This window comes from Camellia sinensis, chromosome 14, assembly GCF_055761805.1.
Source record: "Camellia sinensis isolate YWXY chromosome 14, ASM5576180v1, whole genome shotgun sequence".
NCBI classification, from domain to species: Eukaryota; Viridiplantae; Streptophyta; class Magnoliopsida; order Ericales; family Theaceae; genus Camellia; species Camellia sinensis.
In genome coordinates, this window is record NC_138974.1 from 69,346,704 (window position 1) to 69,369,062 (window position 22,359).

The following is a 22,359-nucleotide window of genomic DNA, read 5'->3' on the forward strand; positions in this document are numbered from 1 at the left end:
CCATAGTAGACCTAGCTATGCAAGTTTGTTTGAAAGATTTCCAAGATGCAGCCACCCACCAAGAGTAAAGACATACCCACTGGTGGATTTTGAGTCTCTAGTATCCGATATCCAGTTTGCATCATAGTATCCTTCAAGTACTGCTGGATATCTAGTATAATTTCATCCAATGTTACAAGTAAATCGAAGGTATCTTAGAACCCTTATAATTACTTTCCAGTGTTCTACTCCTGGATTACTCGTATATCTACTTAATTTACTTGTTGCATAGGCTATATCTGGACGAGTGCTATTCATTAAATACATTAAGCTTTCAATAATTTGGACATACTCTAATTGAGAAATACTTTCCTATACATTATTAGAAAGAAAGAAATTAACATCCACATATGTTCTAGCAAGATGATCATCATCTTTGCTGAATTTGTCAAGTATTTTCTCAATGTAATGAGATTATAACAAAGAATAACCTTCTGATGTTTTGGTAATTTTCATACCAAGTATGACATCAGCAATCCCCTAGTCCTTCATGTCAAAATATTTATTCAACATTTTCTTGGAAGTTTTAATCATATCATTATTACTACCTATGATGAGCATATCATCCACATAAAGACAAACAATGGCATAAGCTTTGTTTGTGTTTTTAATATAAACACATTTGTCACACTCATTAATTTTAAAACCATTTGACATCATTGCCTTGTCAAATTTCTCATGCCATTGTTTTGGTACTTGTTTTAAACCATACAATGATTTAACCAATTTACACACTTTCTTTTCTTTTCCTGGAACAGAAAATCCTTCTGGTTGTTCCATGAAAATTTCTTCATCTAACTCACTATTTAAGAAAGCAGTTTTCACATCCATTTGATAAATTTCTAGATTGTACAACGATACAATAGCAATTAGCATTCTAATGGATGTTATTCTAGTTATCGGTAAGTATGTGTCAAAGTAATCAAGACCTTCTTTTTGTCTAAAACCTTTGATCATAAGTCTTGCCTTGTATTTTTCAATTGATCCATCCGCTTTCATTTTTCTTTTGAAAATCCACTTGTACCCAAGAGGTTTACAACCTGGTGGCAAATCCAGCAATTCCCAAGTGTGATTTTGCAGGATGGATTCAATTTCGCTGTTTACAGTTTCTTTCCATAAAGGAGCCTCAGGACTGGACATAGCTTCTTTAAAAGTTAAAGGCTCATTTTCTAACAAAAATGTTAGGAAATCTGGACCAAAAGATTTTGAGGTTCTAACACGTTTACTACGCCTAAGTTCCTTTTCCTCATTTTGATTTATCTCTTGCTCTTGTTCTTGATCTTGTTCTTGTTCATGACTAGTAATAGCATCATAAGATCTTTTATTAATACTAGTCTCTTGTCCAGTCTTGTTTGGAAATATATGCTCAAAGAACGATGCATTCCGAAATTCAATAATAGTATTTACAGGCATTTCGGAATGTTCTGACTTATGAATCAAAAACCGATATGCACTATTATTCTTGGCATAACCAATGAAAATGCAATCAGCTGTTTTAGGACCTATCTTAGTCTTTTTAGGACTAGGAATAACCACTTTAACCAAACACCCCCACACTTTTAAGTATTTGTAGGATGGTACTCTCCCATGCCACATTTCATAAGATGTTTGATTCACTTTCTTTTGGGGTACTTTATTAAGTATATAATTAGCAGAAAGTATTGCTTCCCCCCACAAGTTTTGAGGTAATCCAGAACTTATTAACATGGCTTTCATCATTTCTTTTAAAGTCCTATTTTTCCTTTCAACGGTTCCATTTTGCTGAGGTGAGAAAGGAGCAATGGTTTGATGAATTATTCCATGTTCTTTACAAAATTCACCAAATGGTGATTCATATTCACCACCTTCATCACTTCTAAGTTTTTTAATATTCTTACCAAGTTGATTTTTAACTTCATTTTTATAAAGAATGAAAGTTTCCAAAGCTTCATCCTTGGTTCGAATTAAATAAACATAACTATATCTAGTATAGTCATCTATGAAAGTGATAAAATATTTTTTCCCACCTCTAGTGTGAATTGATTTAAAATCACAAATGTCACTATGAATTAATTCAAGTGGTTCCGTACTTCTTTTAATTGAATGAAAAGGAGTTTCGGATAATTTTACCTTAACACAAATTTCACATTTACAATTTGAATCAATGTCAAATTTAGGTAAACATTCCATATTAATTAATCTACGCAAAGATCCATAATTAACATGTTCAAGTCTACCATGCCATAAATTTGAAGACTCAAGCAAGTAAGAAGAAGATGTATTTTTATTAATAACAGAAGGTACAACAATTATTACAGTTATTTTGAAAAGGCCATCAGACATGTAACATTTTCCTACATACATCTCGTTTTTTGTGAGGACAAACTTGTCACTTTCAAAAACTAACCTAAACCTATTTTTACTCGACAAAGATCCGGAAACAAGATTCTTGCGAATGTCCGGTACATGCAGCACATTGTTGAGAGTGAGCTCCTTTCTAGATGTCATCTTCAGAATAATCTTTCCTTGTCCTTCAACTTGGAAGTTGAGGAGTGTCCATAAAAAGTTGTTCACTGTTGTCCACTATAGAATAAGATGTGAACATCTTTTTGTCGGCACAGATGTGGCAAGTAGCACCAGTGTCCACCCACCATTCTTTAGGATTTTTGACAAGGTTTGCCTCGGAAACAATGGCAGAAAGATTTATGTCTTCTACACCATTGAAAATTTTGTCCACTTCGGTCATATTGGCTTGATCAGCTTCTTGCTTGATCTTCCTTTGCCTTTGCACTTGCTACAGCAATCTTTGGCCCGATGTCCTTCTTTGTCACAGATGTAACATTTTCCATTGAACTTGTACTTTTTAGGTTCCCCTCCTTTAGAGCCTTCTGCGTAACTTTCTCTAGAATACTTCAATTTCTTTGCTTTTGGAGCATGTTTCACCACATTTGCCTTAGACTCTATGGGATGCTTACCAGCCCTCTTCTCAGAATTACGGTTGTCCTCTTCAATCCTCAAACGCACAATCAATTCCTCTAAAGTCATTTCTTTGCGCTTGTGTTTGAGGTAGTTCTTGAGTTCCTTACAGCCTTGTGGTAATTTTTCAATTAAGGCTGCAACTTGAAAGAATTCACTGAGAGACATGCCTTCTGCATAAATGTCATGCAGAATGAGTTGGAGATCTTGAATTTGGCTGATAACAGTCTTTGAATCAACCATCACAAAGTCTAAGAATTTGCCAATCACAAATTTCTTTGAGCCAGCATCTTCTGTTTTATACTTTTTCTCCAAAGACTCCCAAAGTTCTTTTGCCATTTTGATAGGACTGTAGACGTTACATAATGTGTTGTCAAGTCCATTCAAAATGTAGTTCCGGCAAAAGAAATCAGCATGTTTCCAGGCATCGACCGTAGCAACCACTTGCCAGTCAATTTCATCCTCTTTCAGAGTAGGAGCATCTTTATAGAGAAAACGAGTAAGGTTTAGAGTTGTAAGATAGAACAGCATTTTCTGCTGCCATCTATTAAAATCAGTTCCTGAGAACTTCTCTGACTTTTCACCGTGATTAACTAGCACAGTCACAATATGAGAGGAGGTTCGCGGAATTGCAATCACCATACCAATACTTGTTTGAGCATTAGTTTGACCAGTTTCAGTAGCTATGAATTCTAAATTATAAAACAAAATTATAATTAGAATTTTATACTACACAGAAAATTTAAACTAAAACCACAGAATTAAATTCTGTTAAAATAAAAAAAAACAAAAATTGTAACTTTTATTTTCAATTAATTTGGAAATAAAATAAAATTTTATTTAACCAAATTAATTTCACACAAAAAAATTAAATTTCTGTAACACTTCAATAATTAAAATACTAAAACAGAATTTTAATTAATGAACACTCAGAAATTATTTTTGAAAACCAAAATTAATTTCTGACAAACTTCACAAATAAATATTCTGAATTGTTAATGACACCAGTATATTACTACTAGTTATCAAAGAAAATAGACGGTATATTACTACTATTTGTCAAACAGTATATTACTACTATTTGTTTTCCAACCAGAATATTATTTTGTAAAACCACAGAAAATAATTTCCATAAGAAGAAGAAAGCGAAAATAAAACAAACGAAAAAATCTGTATAAATAGAATAATTTAATTATGTCTTAAAATTGTTGGAATAATCTTCTGTGTAAAATAAATAACTTGAAACAAATCAAACAAATAAAAATAAATTACTTACAAAATTTATTTTACCGAACCGAATGAATAATTAAAAAATCAAGTCGAGTGTGTGACACTCTATCCTTAAGACAGATTCACCCCTGCTACGGTGCTTTCGGACAATTGGCGTCTATCTCCCAAGATACAATGATCTTCACAAATTGTAGTAGCACTCCAAACAATTTGTTCAGCAAACAAAACCTGTGTTCTAAATTCTCTGAATTTTTTCCCTAAAATAATATGAATAATAATTGATACAAGAGAGCAAAAACAAAGCAACCAAATGAATTTTTGGAATTTACAAAACGTTGGAATAGATCTGGCATTTTCAAACTAGAACAGATTGGATTTGAAACCAACAGGTGCACTACTGTTTGAATAGATAATGTAAACACCCCATTTTTGACCGTCCTCAAGACTTGGACGTCATCGTTTGAACACTCAATAATCATCCATGCTCATGTTCGTTTTGAGTTCCTGAAGGTCTCGGCTGCGCGCCTTGCCTTAGAACCTCTCAACTTGTCTGTTTTGTGCTTGGTTGTGGACTAAGAACTTATGGTTTTGTTTCTGAGGGAAGAGGGTGGCTTGTTGGCCAGCCCTACAACCCATTGGCCAGGCCTCATGCCTATCGGCCATTCCTTTTTTCTATAGGCCATCAGTTGTGGCTGGTCGGCACCTCTGATGGCCAGTCGGTACCTTTATTGGCCGGTCGACCATACTTTTGGCCGAGACCTTTTCATTTTCTTTTTCAGATATTTTATTGCCAGCAGCTGGTGAGCATAGAACTCATCCTCCATACACGTGTATGAAGGGATTGAACTAAGCCTCTAGCTTGTTTAACAAGCTTGAGACTTGGATTTCTATAAGAGGGGAGGCCTCTCTCCCTTTCCAGGGGTTCTGAAAATTTGCTTAGAGATATACATATCTCTCTCTATATATTTGTGTGAGTTTGTGCCTAAAAGTGTGTTTTCTCTTCACTTTTGCACTACAATACCTAGTAAAGCACCATTGCTTTGTTGCTGAGGTAATAGAGGACCTTGTTTGGACTCTCAAAGTTTGTTTCTTTGGCTCAGAAGTTGATGTTTGGCTGTGGTTCTTCAAGGGTGAGTTGTTACCCCCTTTTAGCCTTGTTTTGCTTGAGTACTTATCCACCTTCGCATGCTTCTTTTGACTTAACTTTCAACTGTAAAAAGCTTCATTTTCAAGTGCTTAAAGTGTTTTTTTGAGACCTCTTTGGTGTTGGGGGGTGGTCTACCCCCTTTGTGCCTTATTTGGCCTTGTTTTAAGCCATCTCTTTTAGGCCTTTGGATCACCTTTGTTTGGCCTCTTCACCACTGAATTCCAGAGGAATTTCAGTGGTGGAAAGTGTGTTTTGGGACCCAAAATAGGTGCGGGTGGTCTCCCCCTTTTGTATCTTGTGTGCTTGTGTTGATGGCTCACCAAGTTAGCATGTTTTTCTACCTCCTTGAGGCTCCATTTCAGCATGTCTTAGGCCTTGTTTTGCTATGATATAGCTCTGTTTTGGCTTGGTTTGGTTACCTCATGCATGCTTTTTACACTTGTAGTGCAATCCTCCCTATAGCCTTCACATGCATCATGCTTTGGACTAACATTTTAACATGATTTTGGCTCAACTCCAGCAAGCTTTTATTCATGATTTGCCATGCTTAAGCTCTGTTTTAAGTTGTTTTGGTCATGCATGCCTTGCTTTATATAGCCATAGTTCAATCTTGCTCACTAGCTTTGTGTTTTAAGTCCACTAGCATGCATTGCTTGGGCTATTTGCATGATTTAACATCAATTGATATGTGATTTCAGAGCATGTTTCACTGTCATGCCCTGACATCTTTCTCTCTTTCAATCCTTTGGAGGGTTGGTGCTTTATGCCTTAAACATGAGCCAATATGCATGCCATCTTGCCTAAGCTTTTGGGCTACCATTTTAGTGTGTTTTTGGTCTTATGTTTCCATGATATAACTCTGTTTTTGGTTGGTTAGAGCATCCCTCATTTGCTTCTTACACTTGTAGTGTAATCATGCTAATTGCCTCTTGCATGCTTGGCGTTTTGGCTTACCATGCTTGCTTGTTTTGGCTCTAGTCCATGCATGTTTTGGCCTTGTTTTGACCTGTCTTGGGACTGTTTTGAGTCACCTTGGCCCTTTGGGGCTTGCTTGATATGGCTATGGTACAAATGCCTTTGATAGCCTTAAGCTTTGAGCCTTCTTGCATGCTATATTTGTGTTGTTTGGATAGTTTGGCATCTTTTAACATTTGATTTCAGAGCATGTAGCATTGCCATATTCTCATGCATATCCCTCTTTCATTGTGTTTGAAAGTTGACCCTTATGCCTAGTTGATGAGCCATCACATGAGCATGTGTTCTTGGCCCGTTTTATGCCTAAGTTTTGGCATGTTGGCCACTGTTTTGGCATGATTTAAGTCTGTCCATATTCGGTTTAAGTCCGTTGAGCATTGTATTGCATGCCACTTTAGCATTTTGTTGCATTGCATTGCATTTGGATTAGACGTTAATCTAAACACGAGGAACGAGGGACGTTTCGTACTCAAAGTGATGAAACGTGTCTCATTTCTTAGGTCACCGACACCTTTGATCATGCATGATAAGGTGGAGGTTCATTAAGTCCTATGTGTTATTTGTGCATTCATATTCATTGACATTGAATTGTGCAAACTTGGTTTCTTTGGCCATCATGCATTGAGATGCGTGATTGATGGCCCGAGAGTCGAGTACTACACTCCCTTGAGCTTGAGAAATGATAGGGAGGATAGTTGTGCACACATACCTTGCAAATACAGTGACATGCCTCTGTTTGTGCTCTGTTGCAGCAGAAAAGAAGAATTTGCAGGAAGCAGTGGCCGACCGGTCATCAGAGCTGCCAATCGACCACCAAGTCTGCCGATCGGCTATCAAAATTGGCCGATGACCATCCACTCTGTCCGATGGCCATTCCTCTTGGCTGACCATCCCTCAGCATGTTCCTAAGGTGAATTAGAAGTACTCTGGAAGTTGGCATAATTTCCAGAAGTGTGCAAACAGAGGTATCACGAGGCACGGTAGTGGATTTCCGAGCGAAGCCGACCGAGCATGCATCTCTTCCTTGCCCGCGAGGCCATTTCATTATTTATGATTAGTTCGTGTAAATTAGTCATTTGATTTGTTTTGTAATATCCTAATTAGCTTAGCTTAGCTATTTGTTTCAATTTGGATTGTAATATTTAATTAGCTAGAATTAGTTAATTAGTTTACTTGTAATAATTAGCTTAGCTTAGCATAGCTAGTTAGTTGATTTATTCGGACCCTCAGTCGAGAGGGCGAATTTTGTAATAAGTGTGCGTGTGTGTGATGCATGTCTTCCAACCCCCATTTCTTTCTCCCTTTTACTTAACCGCTTTCGATGGTTAGTTTAGGGTCATTTTCAATTAGCATCCTTATGCTAGTATGTTTGCATTCATTCATTCGTCCTGCATGCACCGGGCTCGGCGCATCATACAAACTGCACTGTACTTTAATATACTTTATTGAATACGTGTTTCAAAGTATGTTATCAAGTGTTGCATTCATATGCTATTCTAGATAGCCGAGCCTATTTTAGTTGCATTTTTGCATGTGTTATATAGGCATTGATTGACATAGTTAGGATCATGCATTGATTACTAACTAGCTTCTTTTTTGGCTCAAAGTACTAGGTAAGCTTTTACGCTTTAGCATACTGCATGAGATGTGTATGTTTCCATGTATAGCATGCTTGCCATGAGGCTAACTGCTTAAGTGTTTAACTACATGAATGCCTGTGGGTGAAGGTTTTATTGCTTGAATTGGAACAATTCATCGAAATGTGAGTTTTAAGCCCACTTGAAGTGGCAAATCACCATGTTTTCTAAGCCCACTTAAGGGTAGCAAATCTACGTCTTAGCCTACTTGCGAGTAGCACTTCCAAACTATTTTTCGAAAAACAAACATGAGATGTTTTGTTGCAAATCAAGTGATTTAGTCTATACTTGTATGTTGTGCGCATCACATAGTAAGTTAGCTAATAAATCGGAATAAGAACACATGTATTTTTAAAAACAACATATCATGTTAGTAGAGGCCGATCTTTGATCGGGCGAGCGGGGGTGCTCATTTCAGGACCTTCCCCTCTCGTACCCAAGTTCCCGAGCTGAGGCAACTTTGGTGATGACGGACACGTGGCCTTAGGCATAAGTCAGGGTTTCTTAAATTTCCCAAAATAAAATATTTAGGTGGCGACTCTGAAATCTGGCAAAGCAATCCATGTTTGGCACTTTTTGATTAAAATCGATTTTATAAAACGATTTGCCGGATTTGGACTCTTTGGTGATTTATCAGTCTTACATTGCACTTTGTGAGATTAGATTCAAAACCGTGACAGGAGTCCCAACTGTAGTAGCTTTGAACCACAATTCGCGCCCTCGCGCGCGGAGCGGAGTTCGGGACGGTCTACAGATAACTGCTGGGCAGTTTTTATCTATTTGAAACTGTAGTGGTTATAAACCTGTTTGGTAGTTTTGAATTTGTCCGAGTTCTAACAGATCTGAAAAACTGTTTGGGCAGTTTAATCTGTTTGGAAAAATTGGACTAGATGAGGTAACATTGGACAGAAAATTTAAATTCAAATTTGGTCCGAATTTTGAATTAATTTCCCGCAAGAATTTTTGAAAAAATTCAAATGAATTTTGTTCAAACTATTAATATTAGAACCGACCCAACCCACACTCACGCCCAGTATGGTCGGGGGGACGAATGGATGGTGGTGGCCCGCACATGTGTGGTGATTTAAGCCAATGTTCAATTTGTCCATAACTCCTCCCTTCTACAAACTTGGGGTGTCCTTTGGGGCCCAACCCAAGTTTTAGCACCTAGAACTTATATACACACATAAATTCTCTTAAGTTTCCAATGTGGGACAAGCCTTACAACGAAACCCACATTTAATGTTTGAATTGTCCATTCCACGAACTCGAAAACGACGTCAAGTTCCCATTCACTCATAAATGGTTTTGACGAACCGTCTTCATCGTGTGACTTGCTATGTGGCAAGGAACACATCACCTCTTTGGACCCACCCTAAAAGACGTTTGTGACCCACTCAAATTTGGGCTCAAGGTGGCCCAAAATAAGCCTATAAAAACCAATTTTCCAACATGAATTAGGGGAAGTATTTGAATGAATAATTCTAGAATTGGGTTGCCTTTATATAGGCTGTCAAAAACCGGTTCGTTTGAATCTGAATAGACACACAGAAAAAAAAGAAGAAAATCTAGGGGGAAATTAAAATTTTAATTAATTAATCTAAAAGAAAATAATTAAATAAATTTTCTAACCTAACCCCCAACCCAATCTGTCCTCACCCACGACCTGACCCGGCTCGGCCTAGATCAAAGCAGGCGGGTGTGGTGGTCACGACTTACCATTAGCTTTTTCTAGGTCCTTCTCCTCTACAAAACTTGAGTGCTCCAAGGGCCCAAGCCTTTCTAGAAACAGACTATATAAGTCATTTAAACTTCCTTCTTCTTTCCTATAGGAGACAAGGGAATAATAATAAATTTAGAAATCCACCAACATGAGTCATTTCCAATGGCTAGAGGTGTAAATTTGGCCCAACCCAAGCTTAGGCTACTTCCTGTTGGGCCTCATGGGCTCCCGCTAAAATTCAGGCCGGGCTAGGCCACGGATCAGAAAATTAGGCTAGGCCTAGGCCCAAGCCCAATGGGGTATTTGGGCCTTGGGCGGGCCGGTAGGTCAGGCTTCAGGCGGAGTCGAGCTTGGGCAGGCTTGAACAAATTTTTTTGTTTTTTAATTTTTTCTACCAAAATTTTATTATTTTCCACTAGGAAAAACACCGGGCCTCGGGCTGGGCCTTGAGTGGGCCTTGAGCGGGCCTATGGGTCGGGCCCACAAGTCGGGTCGAGCTTCAAAATGATGGCCTAGACCCAGGACCAGGGTCTTAGGCTTGGCTTGAGCTCGAACCCATAGGCCACAGACTATTTTTACACTCCTACTTACTTGATGTCGATTTCTTATTCACCTGTAAATGATTTTCACCAACCAAATATATAATCTTTATCTCTACATAGCAATGAACAACTTTGCCTCTTGGATTGACCTAAAATAATAAAAGGGTCCCACTTAATTTTGGCTTCAAAATTAGCAAAAACTCATGGTTATTAAAACCATTTCCCCAACACATTCATTATGAGAAGTTGAACTCAGGGGTCATATTTGTTTGGACGAACTGGATAAGAAAATATTGTAATCTATTAGACAATTAATCCTAGGATATACAGCTCCTATACTATTTGGTTAGAAAAGATGTGTATCCCATGTTTGTTTTTTCATGGGATTAAATATCTGGATAGGTATATTCTATTAAATCAATTGTTATATTATGAAGAATGATAAATATTCAATAGACTATTTTATCATTTTTAATTATTTATTAAGTAATAGCAATACTAAATCTATCTTTAATATATCAATTTTTTTTGGCTAGATTAAATAAAAAATTATTTTATTTTTTAAAAATTAAATAAATAAAACATCAATAAAAATTTGTGTTATTTTTAAAATAAAACTTTAAATAAATTTATTTTTTAAAAAATAATAAAAATCAAATAAATAAAATATCAACAAAAATTTTAAATAAAACATCTATAAAAATTTATTTAAAAAATTAAATAAATAAACATCAATAAAAATTGAATAAATTTATTTTATTTTATTTTTTAATTGAGATTTTTATATTTTATTTTACTAAATACAATACATAATGAAATCAAATAATTGAAGGGCAAATGTATCATTTTACAAAATCTCATGGGATTCAAATCCCATCATTTCTATCCTACATCCCCACAATAGTCGAACATATATAGAAATCATACTTCGGTGAAACTCCAAATCCGACTTACAAATTCTCCACCAAACAATGTACTCTGGTGAATTGGACATGGGTAATTCTATTTGCACTCAAATAATAACTCAGTACGTCCAACTAAAATTTTAAAATTTTATACAAATTTTAAAATAAATTTTTTTTTTTTCTTATAGTACATCCTAATCACTTAACCCTCATTTGGCATGTTGGTTTTAGGGGCTAAAAGGCTAAAATAGCCACACAAAATAAAATAGGCTAAAAAGCCAATAGATAAAATGTCACATTCAAATCTTAATCATTTCACTGTTTTTCTCACAAAAGTCAAAAAATCTAATCCAAACGAGACTTTTTAGTCCAGACTAAAATAACCAAAAAGCCAACCCACTTTCTCAAATGAAGCTTTATTCTTTTCTTTTCTTTTCTTTTTTTTTCTAAAATCTCTTCACATTCTTTTCAAAGTTTCAATTATTTTCTTTTTATCTTCTTTCTCATTCTAAAACTCCAATCTACTCCACCAGACCTCACCATTATTGTCAACATCATTGGTGTGTTTGTTTTGGTTTTCATAATTAATTTTGAAAGATAACTTGTTAAAAATAGTTGATGAAATTTGAAAATTAATTTGGTTGTATATTTTGGAAATAATTTTTAGAAATTTGAAAATTCAAAACTTGTTAGTTTTGAGTTTTTAAAACTAATTTTTGAATTTTTTTATTTTTGTGTGTTTTGTTATCTTTGGTGAACTTTTTTTTTTTTTTGTCGACTTTTCTTTTCCTTTTCAGACGCACCTGATCTAAATGAAGCATCACTACAGGAAAAAGAGATACAGTAGCTTTTTAACGACGTTTTTTTAAACGTCACTTTTATTAATATTTAACGACGTTTTACAAACGTTGCGTATTCCTTTAAACAAAACGACACCATTTTATAGTAGGAGGCGTTTAGAAACGCCTCCAAATCCGTTAGCCTCACACGCCTCCTCTCTCCCTCTTTTTTGAAACCCGTATTTTGAATCTAAGATGTCATACGCACACATCTTGAGCCCGCTCTCTCTCTCTCTCTCTCTCTCAACCCTCTCTAAACCCTTGACATTTGTAGAGATTCAGAGCGATTTCGAAGCGATTTCAGAGCGATTTCATATATCCAAATCGGTTTAAGTGATTTCAGAGCGATTTCGAAGCTCCATCGCCACCACCATCTGCACCGGTGATTTCGATTTCACTAAGGTGAGCTCCACCGTCTCTCTCTCTCTCTCTGAAGCTCTTCCTTCTCCCTCTGTGTGTGTGTGTGTGTGTTTCAGTGATTGATGAGTTGTATATGCTCTGTTTCAGTAATTGTTTTTTACTGATGAGTTGTATATGCTCTATTTCATTACCTTTTCTTTGTTTGGTTGCTGAGAAAACTGGTAAAAAATTGTTAAAGAATGGCTCTGTTTCACAATGTGTTTCATGTTGTATGTGTTCTGTTTCATGTTGATGAGTTGTATACAACACAAGTCTAGTTGAATTTGAAGGATCCAATTTTTTTTATATATTTTCTGTCTGTGTACTTTTTGCTATTATAATATATATATTTTTTAGGGTCTTCTAGTTTAGTTGGTCCTAAAATTAAAATTTTTGTGGAAAAATGTAGTAGAATGAAAAAAAAAAAAATCAACAATAAATTTTGGTTTGCCACCATTGATTCATGGGTTTTCAATTTTGTGTTTTTGCATTCATATATTTATGTTGAGATAACTGAAGTGAATTGGGTTTAGTCTCACATGTGCTCTGCGATTGCAGTTCTGCTGTGTTTGAGATGGGTAACACCAAGGTCATTGCTGCTGTGTATGGTCCTAGAGAGGTACTTTGACATATTCTTCTATCATTAATTCTCTGCTACATTTAATTTCCATAATAGCAAGGTTATTTCTAACATTTTATGTGTTGCTTGAAAAAAAAAACTAGTTGACAAGAGGAGTTAGCGAAGTAAATTGCATAACTCATAGTAAAATTTGGGCAAGATTGGATTAGACTGATTTGTAGTGGAAATGTAGACCCTAACTAGTGATATATAGTAATGGCTATCGTGAAAGTCAAATAACCCCATAAAAAATAATTAATTAATTAATTAAAAACCTAATTCAAGTTCTGCAAATTTAATTGAAAATTTTGTAAGGGGGTTGAATTGGATAGATTTTGAATCTCCTAATATAAATTGGGTAATTCTCAAGTGGTAATACTTCTTGGGAGAAGTCACATCTAGTTTGTGTCAGACACGTGTATTGAAATTTCAACGGTTAAAATATATCTACAATTGCTTTCACCCCAACTAACCCACATATGCATAACAAATTTAAAACTCAAGCTTCCCTTGCCTTCCTAACTCCCCCTCGCCTCCAACTATGTGAAAGATCGGAAAACCCAATGCTTCTTAAAAGAGCCAAAATTAACTCCCCAAGCTCATTAGCAACACATAATAATGGATAAGGAAATGGCTAATGGATGCTTACGGATTCATCACCAATTCACAAGAGTACGGCATCATCTAATCAAACTATTGATAGCGAGAATCTTCCTGAGTCAACAACCTAGCCAAAATTTAGAAAGAAAGAAAAAAAAAAAAAACCCTCATGTGGGTTTGGCACCCAAATCCCGTTTCATGGAAAAGAAACCTTAAGATGGTGAGTAGCTTTATATAAGGGCTAAACTCAGAATAAGCGTGATCAATAAACTATACCCCCATCTTACTTCTAGTTTGTAATTGTTTTCTTTTTCTATAAATTTTTAACTAATGAACAAAGAAACCTCCAATTTGGTATACTCATCATTTGTCATGCTCTACTGCCACCATATGTATGCTAGGTATTTACATGCATCATTATATGTGTGTAATTTTGATATCTGTCAACAGCAGTAAATTAGTGTGAAAATTCTTATAATGATATATGTTTTTTTCTTTTTTGTTTTTTCAAGTCCAAAATAGGAGCCAACAAATTAATGATCAGGCACTGGTAAAGAGCTTTGGTCATTGATCTTTCAAATGTTTGAAGATTATAATTTTCTTGTTAGTTTTCTAATGACGCTTTATTGACACTATAGGTGCGCTGTGAGTATAGCATGGCTAATTTTAGTACCGGTGATCGCATGAGAAAGCCGAAGGGTGACAGGTTGTTCTCAATGATTTTTGTGATTAACTGTACATTATTGCTTTTCCTAAAGAATCATTATTTTGTCTAATTTAAGAACCGAGTATACCGAAAATAGCATGATTTGATGACTTCTAAATATCTTCTTTTTTTAATTTTTATTTATGTGATTAGAGTTTTGAATATCTACTTTCAATACGATTTCTTTTCATGAATAGTGACCATTCATATGATTAGATCATTTAGATACATTATAATTGGGATTTTGCAGTACACTAGAATACTAGAAAGTGCATCCTTTATCTTCTTTGTACATGCAGGCAATCAACAGAGATATCTCTGGTTATTCGCCAGACAATGGAAGCATGCATAATGACAAACTTAATGCCTCGTTCTCAGGTTCTATTGCAACCCATAGGGAATGTTTGCCTTGCTATATGAGTTTGAACTTCTTAGTTCTAAAACCTTTTTCCTTTTCCTTACATATTTTTCAGATAGACATTTTATTTTTTGAAACTACTTTTTGAAATTTTTTTTTTCTTTTTTTAAGAATAGAAACTAGTTTGACAAAAATAAGCATCAAAAATATATTTTTGAATTTTTAAAAATGATATCTGCTCTCCAAAAGGATAGAACTATATAGAACTAGTTTGGCGTATCATGTTTCCGTACCCTTTTCTCATACCATAATGATATACGTCCTAGGTAACATAGATGCCTTTAATATTGGAACTTTATACGCTATTTCATTACTTTTCAGGTAAAGAATTTGTCTTTTAAAATGGAAATCCTCCTCCCTGATCCTGGTATTGATTTCCTGCAGGAACAAGATCTGCATGCATAAATGCTGCGACCTTGGCCCTTGCAGATGCTGGGATTCCTATGTGTGATCTTGTTGCTTCTTGTAGTGCCGGATACCTTAATAGCACCCCTCTTCTTTGTGATTACATAAATTCCCCTTTTAATTTCTTTTGACTTAATGAGTTTTTCAAAAAGATTTTCATGTTTTAATGTTTGTAAATATTATAGAAAATGTTATAATAGTTGGGACTTTTCATCAAATGAGCAGATCTAAATTATGTAGAAGATAGTGCTAGAGGCCCTGATTTCACTGTAGGAATTTTGCCTAAGTTGGACAAAGTGACTCTTCTTCAGGTCTTTTCTATCCTCTAATATTTGTTCATATTTTTTTGCACACAAATATATTATCTTTGGTAGACACAAATTCCTTTTACTTAAATGTTTCTTTGGGAAATTAAATAGTGGTTGGAATGTTTCTAGTGTTGCAATAGAGCTTGTATATAAATATAAAATCTCTATCTCTCTCTGAGTCATGGAGTCTTTTTTTTTTTTTTTTTTTTTTTTTTGGGGGGGGGGGGGGGGGGGGGGGTGCTGATGTACATCTTTTTGCCATATGAATCAACTATTATTTGGGAAAACCTTCTAAAATATTACCATTACCCAAGAAATATTTGTCTGTCATTCATCCAACATGCCTCTATCGATTATGCATCATGGTTTTCCTAGTTTAGATTTGTCTTGTCCTCCACATTATAACTCATAAATTTATATTTTACGATCTCATTTATCCCAAAGGTTACCTAAATCATGTTTATTTATTGCAGATGGATGCTAAGTTAGCAATAGATATGTTTGAAAATGTAATGCAACTAGCAATAGAAGGCTGCAATGCAAGGCAGTAGCAAATTACATTCAGGAAGTAAGTACATTTAAACTCGAATTTCTTATACAAAGTCATTTTTTGATGTAATCTAGTCATCTTGATCAATGCTTGACGAAGAAGAACTAACAACGTAAAAGTACCAACATCACTAGTTTTTAATTTCTCACTTTTCTAAATCTATTAAGACATGATATGATTTGGTGTTGGAAATTGGTGAATAATTGTAGAAATTTTCATATCAAAATTTTGCTTTACTGTTAAGAAATCTGTACTTTGGTTTCTATTCCTGAAGAGATCTGTACTGTCATTTTGTGTTGCTTTTGTTGACTACTGATCTATGTGTGGTTTCTTGATTTTGCTTGAATATTTGAAATTAAGTGGCTTTTTTGGATTTTTGGGTATTTTGTTAATGTATACATTTGATATTTTGCTATGTTGATTTGAAAAATGTGGGGAAATAAATGAAGATTAAAGTCAGAATCTTTGCTTGGGAATTTAAACATTTGAATTTGAAGTGTACTTAAGTATGTTTAATGGTACTATTTGGTTGAGTTAGGTGGGAATTCATGGACAAATAAGCGAGACAAAAAAAGGGATACTGTGTAGAAGAATTGTTCTTGGTTTTGTGTTATGAGTTTTCCAAGTGACCCTGTTTGCGGTATAGTCTTCTACATGTTTGCATTTTGCTCATACAATGGGTTTTTGCTGGATCAGATAATGTACAAAATTTCAGATGTGAATTCATCTGGCACCTAATGTAGAAAATTTTAGATGTGAATTCATCCGACACCTAATGGGGTTGTCTTGCATTTGAGGTCTTGTATGTTTTGCTATATAACATGATGACTTTGGTTATTATTAAAGTTGGAAAGTTTACTAGGTTATTACATTTGTCTTACATCATAACATCAAGTTCCATTAAAAATGTCTTTTCCATGCATTAGTTGATATATATCATGTTATCTTGTTATTTGTATGACTTCTAATTATTCCTAATAAGTAATCTTTTCCTTCGTCCTTTGTTGCCGTCACACAAACTAATCATCCTTGATCATTAATTTCATGATCTGTTTTGTATTAGTAATCTTGGTTGTTTTGATAGGATAAGAAGACCTCATTTTTTGGATTGTATGGGGAAAATGCACTGATTGATGAGCTTGATAAAATTACTCATTAACTTTTTAGAATGAATTGAAGTGCATCTTGTTGTTTTGGGGATTTTTTAGTTCCAAAACTTGTATTTCTCTGTTGCTAACTTTTGCTATTGTTAAGGTAAGTTGGATTGTTCTTTTGCTACAAGAGAATGATACGGTTTGCTATTTTTTAATAGAAGTAAAGATTTGCAATTCTGAGCCAGGAGATCATTAATCATAGAAGGATCTTATTCTTAATCCTTGATAAAGTTTCAATGAGCAGGGGCATAGTTTCTTACATTTTGTGTAGTGCATTGAAATTAAATCTACAGATTTGTTGTTAATCTCTACAAGCATAAATGCAAAGGCCGCTTGCTTCAAGAGACGACAAACAAAAGATGAATCTTGTTTCTTGTTTAAAAGGCCATAAATATGCACCTTGTTTCTGTTTAGTGTAATCATTGTTTCTTTGCTTTATCGTTATTATCTCATTGTATTTTTATATTTCGAGTTAATAAATTTTTTATTTTTTACACTGTAGGGTTCTTTGAAGCTTGACAAAGGTACAAGGGTTGGTGGGGCTTGGGGTTCAAGCAGCAATATTCTTTTTGTTTTCTTCTTGATGATTGTGTATTCATGAATTTTTACAATCACAACTAGTTGATCCATGTTTGGTTGATGCAACAAATCACTAATTCATAACTAGTTTTTAATCTGATATGGGACAGGTCATGATATACCTCTAAAACTAGTTCTTGTTTTTGTTGTTTTTTCCTTCTCATTTGATCTTTACTGTTATTCAAGTTGAATGAGAATTAGTAGTGTTCTTGTTTTTGTTGTTTTTTCCTTCTCATTTGATCTTTATTGTTATTCAAGTTAAATGAGAATCAGTAGTGTTCTTGTTTTTGTTTGTTTTTTATATGGAATGGATTTGGTATACTTTTATTGTAATTGTTATCGTTTAAATTTAAATAAGCAACTAAATAAATTGCCACAATTTCAAATTAAAAAATATATATATCTACCACGGCATTTTTTAAACGCCATTAAAAATGTCAGCATGCTATTATAATACGGTTGAACGTATTTGAAATGGGAGACAATAGGGAATTAACGGCGTTTTAATAAACATCATTAAAAATGAATAAAACTATTGTAGGAATTTGAATTCGGACAATTAACAACGTTTATGGAAACGCCATGTAAAGGTAAAAAAGTAGGACATTTGGTGGCATGTTTAAAAATGCCACCTATACTAACGCCATAAAGCTATAGCGACGGCTGTGATTTCGGTGTTTGGTGCTAAACGTCACAAAAAGAATTAGCAACTTTTTTGCACCTATAGCGGCGTTTAAAAAATGCCGCTAAATGCGGATTTTCTAGCAGTGTTATGGAGAGAATGTTGTGAAAGGGCTGGCTAATAAGATATAAAAGTGAAGTTAATTAACCAAGTTTGATCATTGGGTGCAATACCAATAAAATTAAATAAAAATAAGTGATGGCCGGCTTCATTGTAAATCATCAGCAATATAAGCGTTGTTATCAAACTATGTACTTTTTAACGAAGATTGAGAATTTTATAGTTCAATATTTAATGTATTCTAATAGTATTTTTTTAGCGATTCCGGTTTTGACCCAATCCTTGTTGTATTCTAGACTCGGAATTTTTGATTTTGTACTATTGAATATGTCTTGCCTACCTTATTTTCCCTTAAACTTGGCTATTGGATTGTTGTGGTTGTGTTTAGGACAGGTTGGTTGGTTGGTCTTCTAACTCTTATTGTCCAAAATTTTGCTCTTTTGCTCGAGCAGCACTTCTTGCGCTCGAGTGAACTTTGCTAACTTTCAGTACTTTTGCAAGTCTGCAAAACTACTGAAAGAGTGTATTTTATGCTCGACCGGTCCTTTCTACGCTCGAGTGCTCAAGCGGCCTTTCTTGCCCTCGAGCGTTGGTTTATTGTTTGCAAAACTCCTAGATGTGTGTATTCTGCGCTCAAGCGTCATTTCTTGCACTCGAGCAGAAAAATTTATTATTTCTGTCGCTCGAGCGTCCCTTCTTGCGCTCGAGTGGACTGTGTGTATATCAGTTCATAAAAAGGTCATTTTACATCACTTTTTCAGATCTATTTCTCTCCAAACCCTAAAGTTGAGACCTTCTCTCTCTAAAACCTATCTTCTCTCTACTTTTTAATCTAGATCTAGTGATTTCTCCACCTTTGTGCCTTTGTTAAAAAGGTAGAGCACTTCAAGAGGTACGTTTTGATCCAAATAAATCTTGGTTTCGGCGTCTTTGGAGTTTCTTCACTTCTCTCTTGGTCTTCTAAGCTTGAGGTAGGGACTTTCTACACTCTCCTATGAGTTTTAACTTAGCTATTTTGTGGTTGTGTAAATAAATGTGGGGATTTGGAGGATTTAGACAAACCTAGGGTTTTGGTTTAAAATCAAAATAGTGGTTTTCAAATGAAATTGTTGAAAATGATTATGAGTGTCGATATGAGGATGTGTGTGTGTTGAAATTGTTGATTTTGGCACATGGGTTGAGTTTTGGACGAAAATGGTATTTTGCCCTAAAAGGTTTTAAATAGTTATTTTGTGTAAATAAATGAAATTGGTATTGGAAATATGAAATTGAGAGAATATAGTATTGTGGAGTTGGATATATATTACCTCTCACTTATAGAAATTTGGATAATTTATCTGTTTTAGAGATTTTATATTTGTTTGAGCTATCGGTGGAGAATAGTCATGAGTGTTGTAAAAATTACATAAGAATTAGGTAAATTGAAACTAATCTCATAATAGTTGTCATTGAATATGGCTGTGCTTTAATACATTGTATATGTATGATGTTTGAGAGGAGAAAAAGGATGTATTCCATGTTTGGGAGGAGAAAGGGGATGGACTCCATTGAATTAAGTTGGCTTGTATGTCTATGATAAAAGTCCCAAAACATTGTGTATACATGGGTACCGATTCCCGCGGACAAAATTTCTGTAAAATGGCAAATGAAAGTATTTGTGTGATGACTATATTGATTTGAGAACCTTTGAATTGTATCCTCAGTATGGTTGTTTGTAAAGAATGGAAATAACTCATGAATTGAGATGAAAAGGGATTAAGATAGCATGAATTATAATACAAGACTTGGCATGGCATGGGTCCCAAAAGAACTGTGAGTTATTTAGTGACAGGCATTGTATATACACATCACATTTATATCTTTGTTAAGATTTATATCTTTGTCCCAAAAGAATTGTAAAGCTCACTTTTGTTCATTTTGTATTTTTTTTTTTTTCAAGCCGAGGGCTTTATGTGTATTGAGCTTCTGACTCATTTTGTTGTAACCAAGCACAGCCTTTGAAAGATATAAACTTTTAGGGCATTTGGATATATGTTAGCTTTAATTTCGTATTACTGTTTGTAACACATGCTGTAGATTCAGGATGAAACATTTATGAATGTATAATGCATGTGTTACCTTTTGTATATCAACTCCGATTAATGAAAGTATTTTGTTTCAACTTTATTTCTTCTTATAAGACGGGTTTATTCTGATTATTTTGGAGGCGTTACAACTCTCAGGAAAGAACAATATAATAGAGTATTCCATGAATTATCCGAGAGAGATGTCAGACTCAATAGTAATGAAAATCAAATTAATATAAGACCTTTTCCTTCTACCAGTAAAATTATTTATTGTGCATTACAATTTTTTCTTTGAGATTTCCTGAGAGGGTCTTTATCTTATCATTCATAGCAAGCTTCCACATTTCTCTCATCTTAATCTATAAAATTCCTCATAACACTCTAGTTCGCCATTAATGTTTTGAAATTAATTGAAAAGGTTGAAACAGTGTTTTGAAATTGATGAAAAAATTATTACATGTTCTCTCATCTTTTTGTCTTTTTTATGTGTGCGGGCATGCATGCCCCTAGGGTTAGAGTACTCAGTAGTAAGAAGATCCTAAAATATAATACTCAGTGCTTCAATTTCACTATTTATGGGAATTAATTTGACAATGTCATGGTTGGAACTAAAATATTTTGATTAACATAAATGTTTTGTCATGTCACCTAAACACTCTGTTATGTTGCCAAAAGTTATTTTTTGGGTGCTTGCACTAGTTTTTTAACCCCTTCAATTTCAGTAGCAGAAGCAGTGACCGTTTTACTGTTTCAAACACTCACTGGCTTCCACTTTCAATCAGCATCAGCTAATTTGTGTTTCTAAAGAGTTACAAAATAGGTCCTATTTTTCTTGCTATTTTTTGCAACAAATTAGAGAGAATATTGTGTTATATGGTCTATTAGTACCACCATCATACAAAGAAAAAACAAAAGAAGCCACCCAGAAATGTCGTGAATCGTTGTGGTATATTGCTGCGAAATCTCTTGTTTTCTTAACAAAATAGGTTAACACCTATATGTGATTGAGTTAAAATGACTCGGTATCTCACAAAGTCTTATTTCTGAAGAACTCTAAACATTGAGCTTTACAAATAGGATTGAGTTTTACCTCAACTTTTTGAAAGAAAGTTCAACAAATAGACCCAAGCATGCAACAATGTCAACAAATATGAAAAAGATATTAAACAGTATACAATTACAAAAAAGATATTCAACAGTATACAATTAATTAGGAAGACCCAATTGTGCTTTATCTCAGCAAAGAGTCCCAATGATTCCTCAACCGGATTGCCAAAAGCTCTTAATCAAATATGGTTCGAGTCCATATCCAAATAAAATAAAATAAAATAAACTGGTTCAAGTCCTCCTTCTTCCTTTCAAAAATACTAAGCATGTACCTATTCTTCCAAGGTATTATGAGAAGGGAAATGCTAACCACTACCTAATAGATGGTGATCAATGTTGGTATATGTGTAAAAGTGTGTTAAAATATGTGAAAAATGTACAAAAATATATGTAAAAATATGTGACGTGAATTCAAATTCTAATTTGGACATTATTTGGATCTAACCAGCACCCAATGAATGATAGTTAACAAGACCCTTCTTGTACAAATGATAAGAAATTATATCTAGGATAATTTTGGCCATCTTCAATGGAACCAAACTCATGAAACATTTCATATGCATGACACACCCTATCCAAGATCCCTAAAACTATATCATATGAAATAGTAATGCTACATTTAGATGAATGCAACACTGTCATCACTGCATTTTGTGAATTTTCTAAATAAATTTCTACAATAACGATGACAAAATAAACCAATATACAATCAAG

The 22,359-nt window shown here is 34.5% G+C and overlaps 2 long non-coding RNA genes across 2 annotated transcripts; both read left to right on the forward strand.

Moving 5' to 3' along the window:
* Positions 1–12,570: 12,570 nt before the first annotated feature.
* On the forward strand, positions 12,571–14,596 carry LOC145807701 (uncharacterized). Its single transcript, XR_014351005.1, has 3 exons — positions 12,571–13,010; positions 14,123–14,160; positions 14,249–14,596. It is a non-coding gene; the product is annotated as an uncharacterized LOC145807701 (long non-coding RNA).
* A 523-nt stretch (positions 14,597–15,119) lies between these two features.
* On the forward strand, positions 15,120–18,365 carry LOC145807702 (uncharacterized). Its single transcript, XR_014351006.1, has 3 exons — positions 15,120–15,450; positions 15,921–16,015; positions 17,654–18,365. It is a non-coding gene; the product is annotated as an uncharacterized LOC145807702 (long non-coding RNA).
* Positions 18,366–22,359: the final 3,994 nt, after the last annotated feature.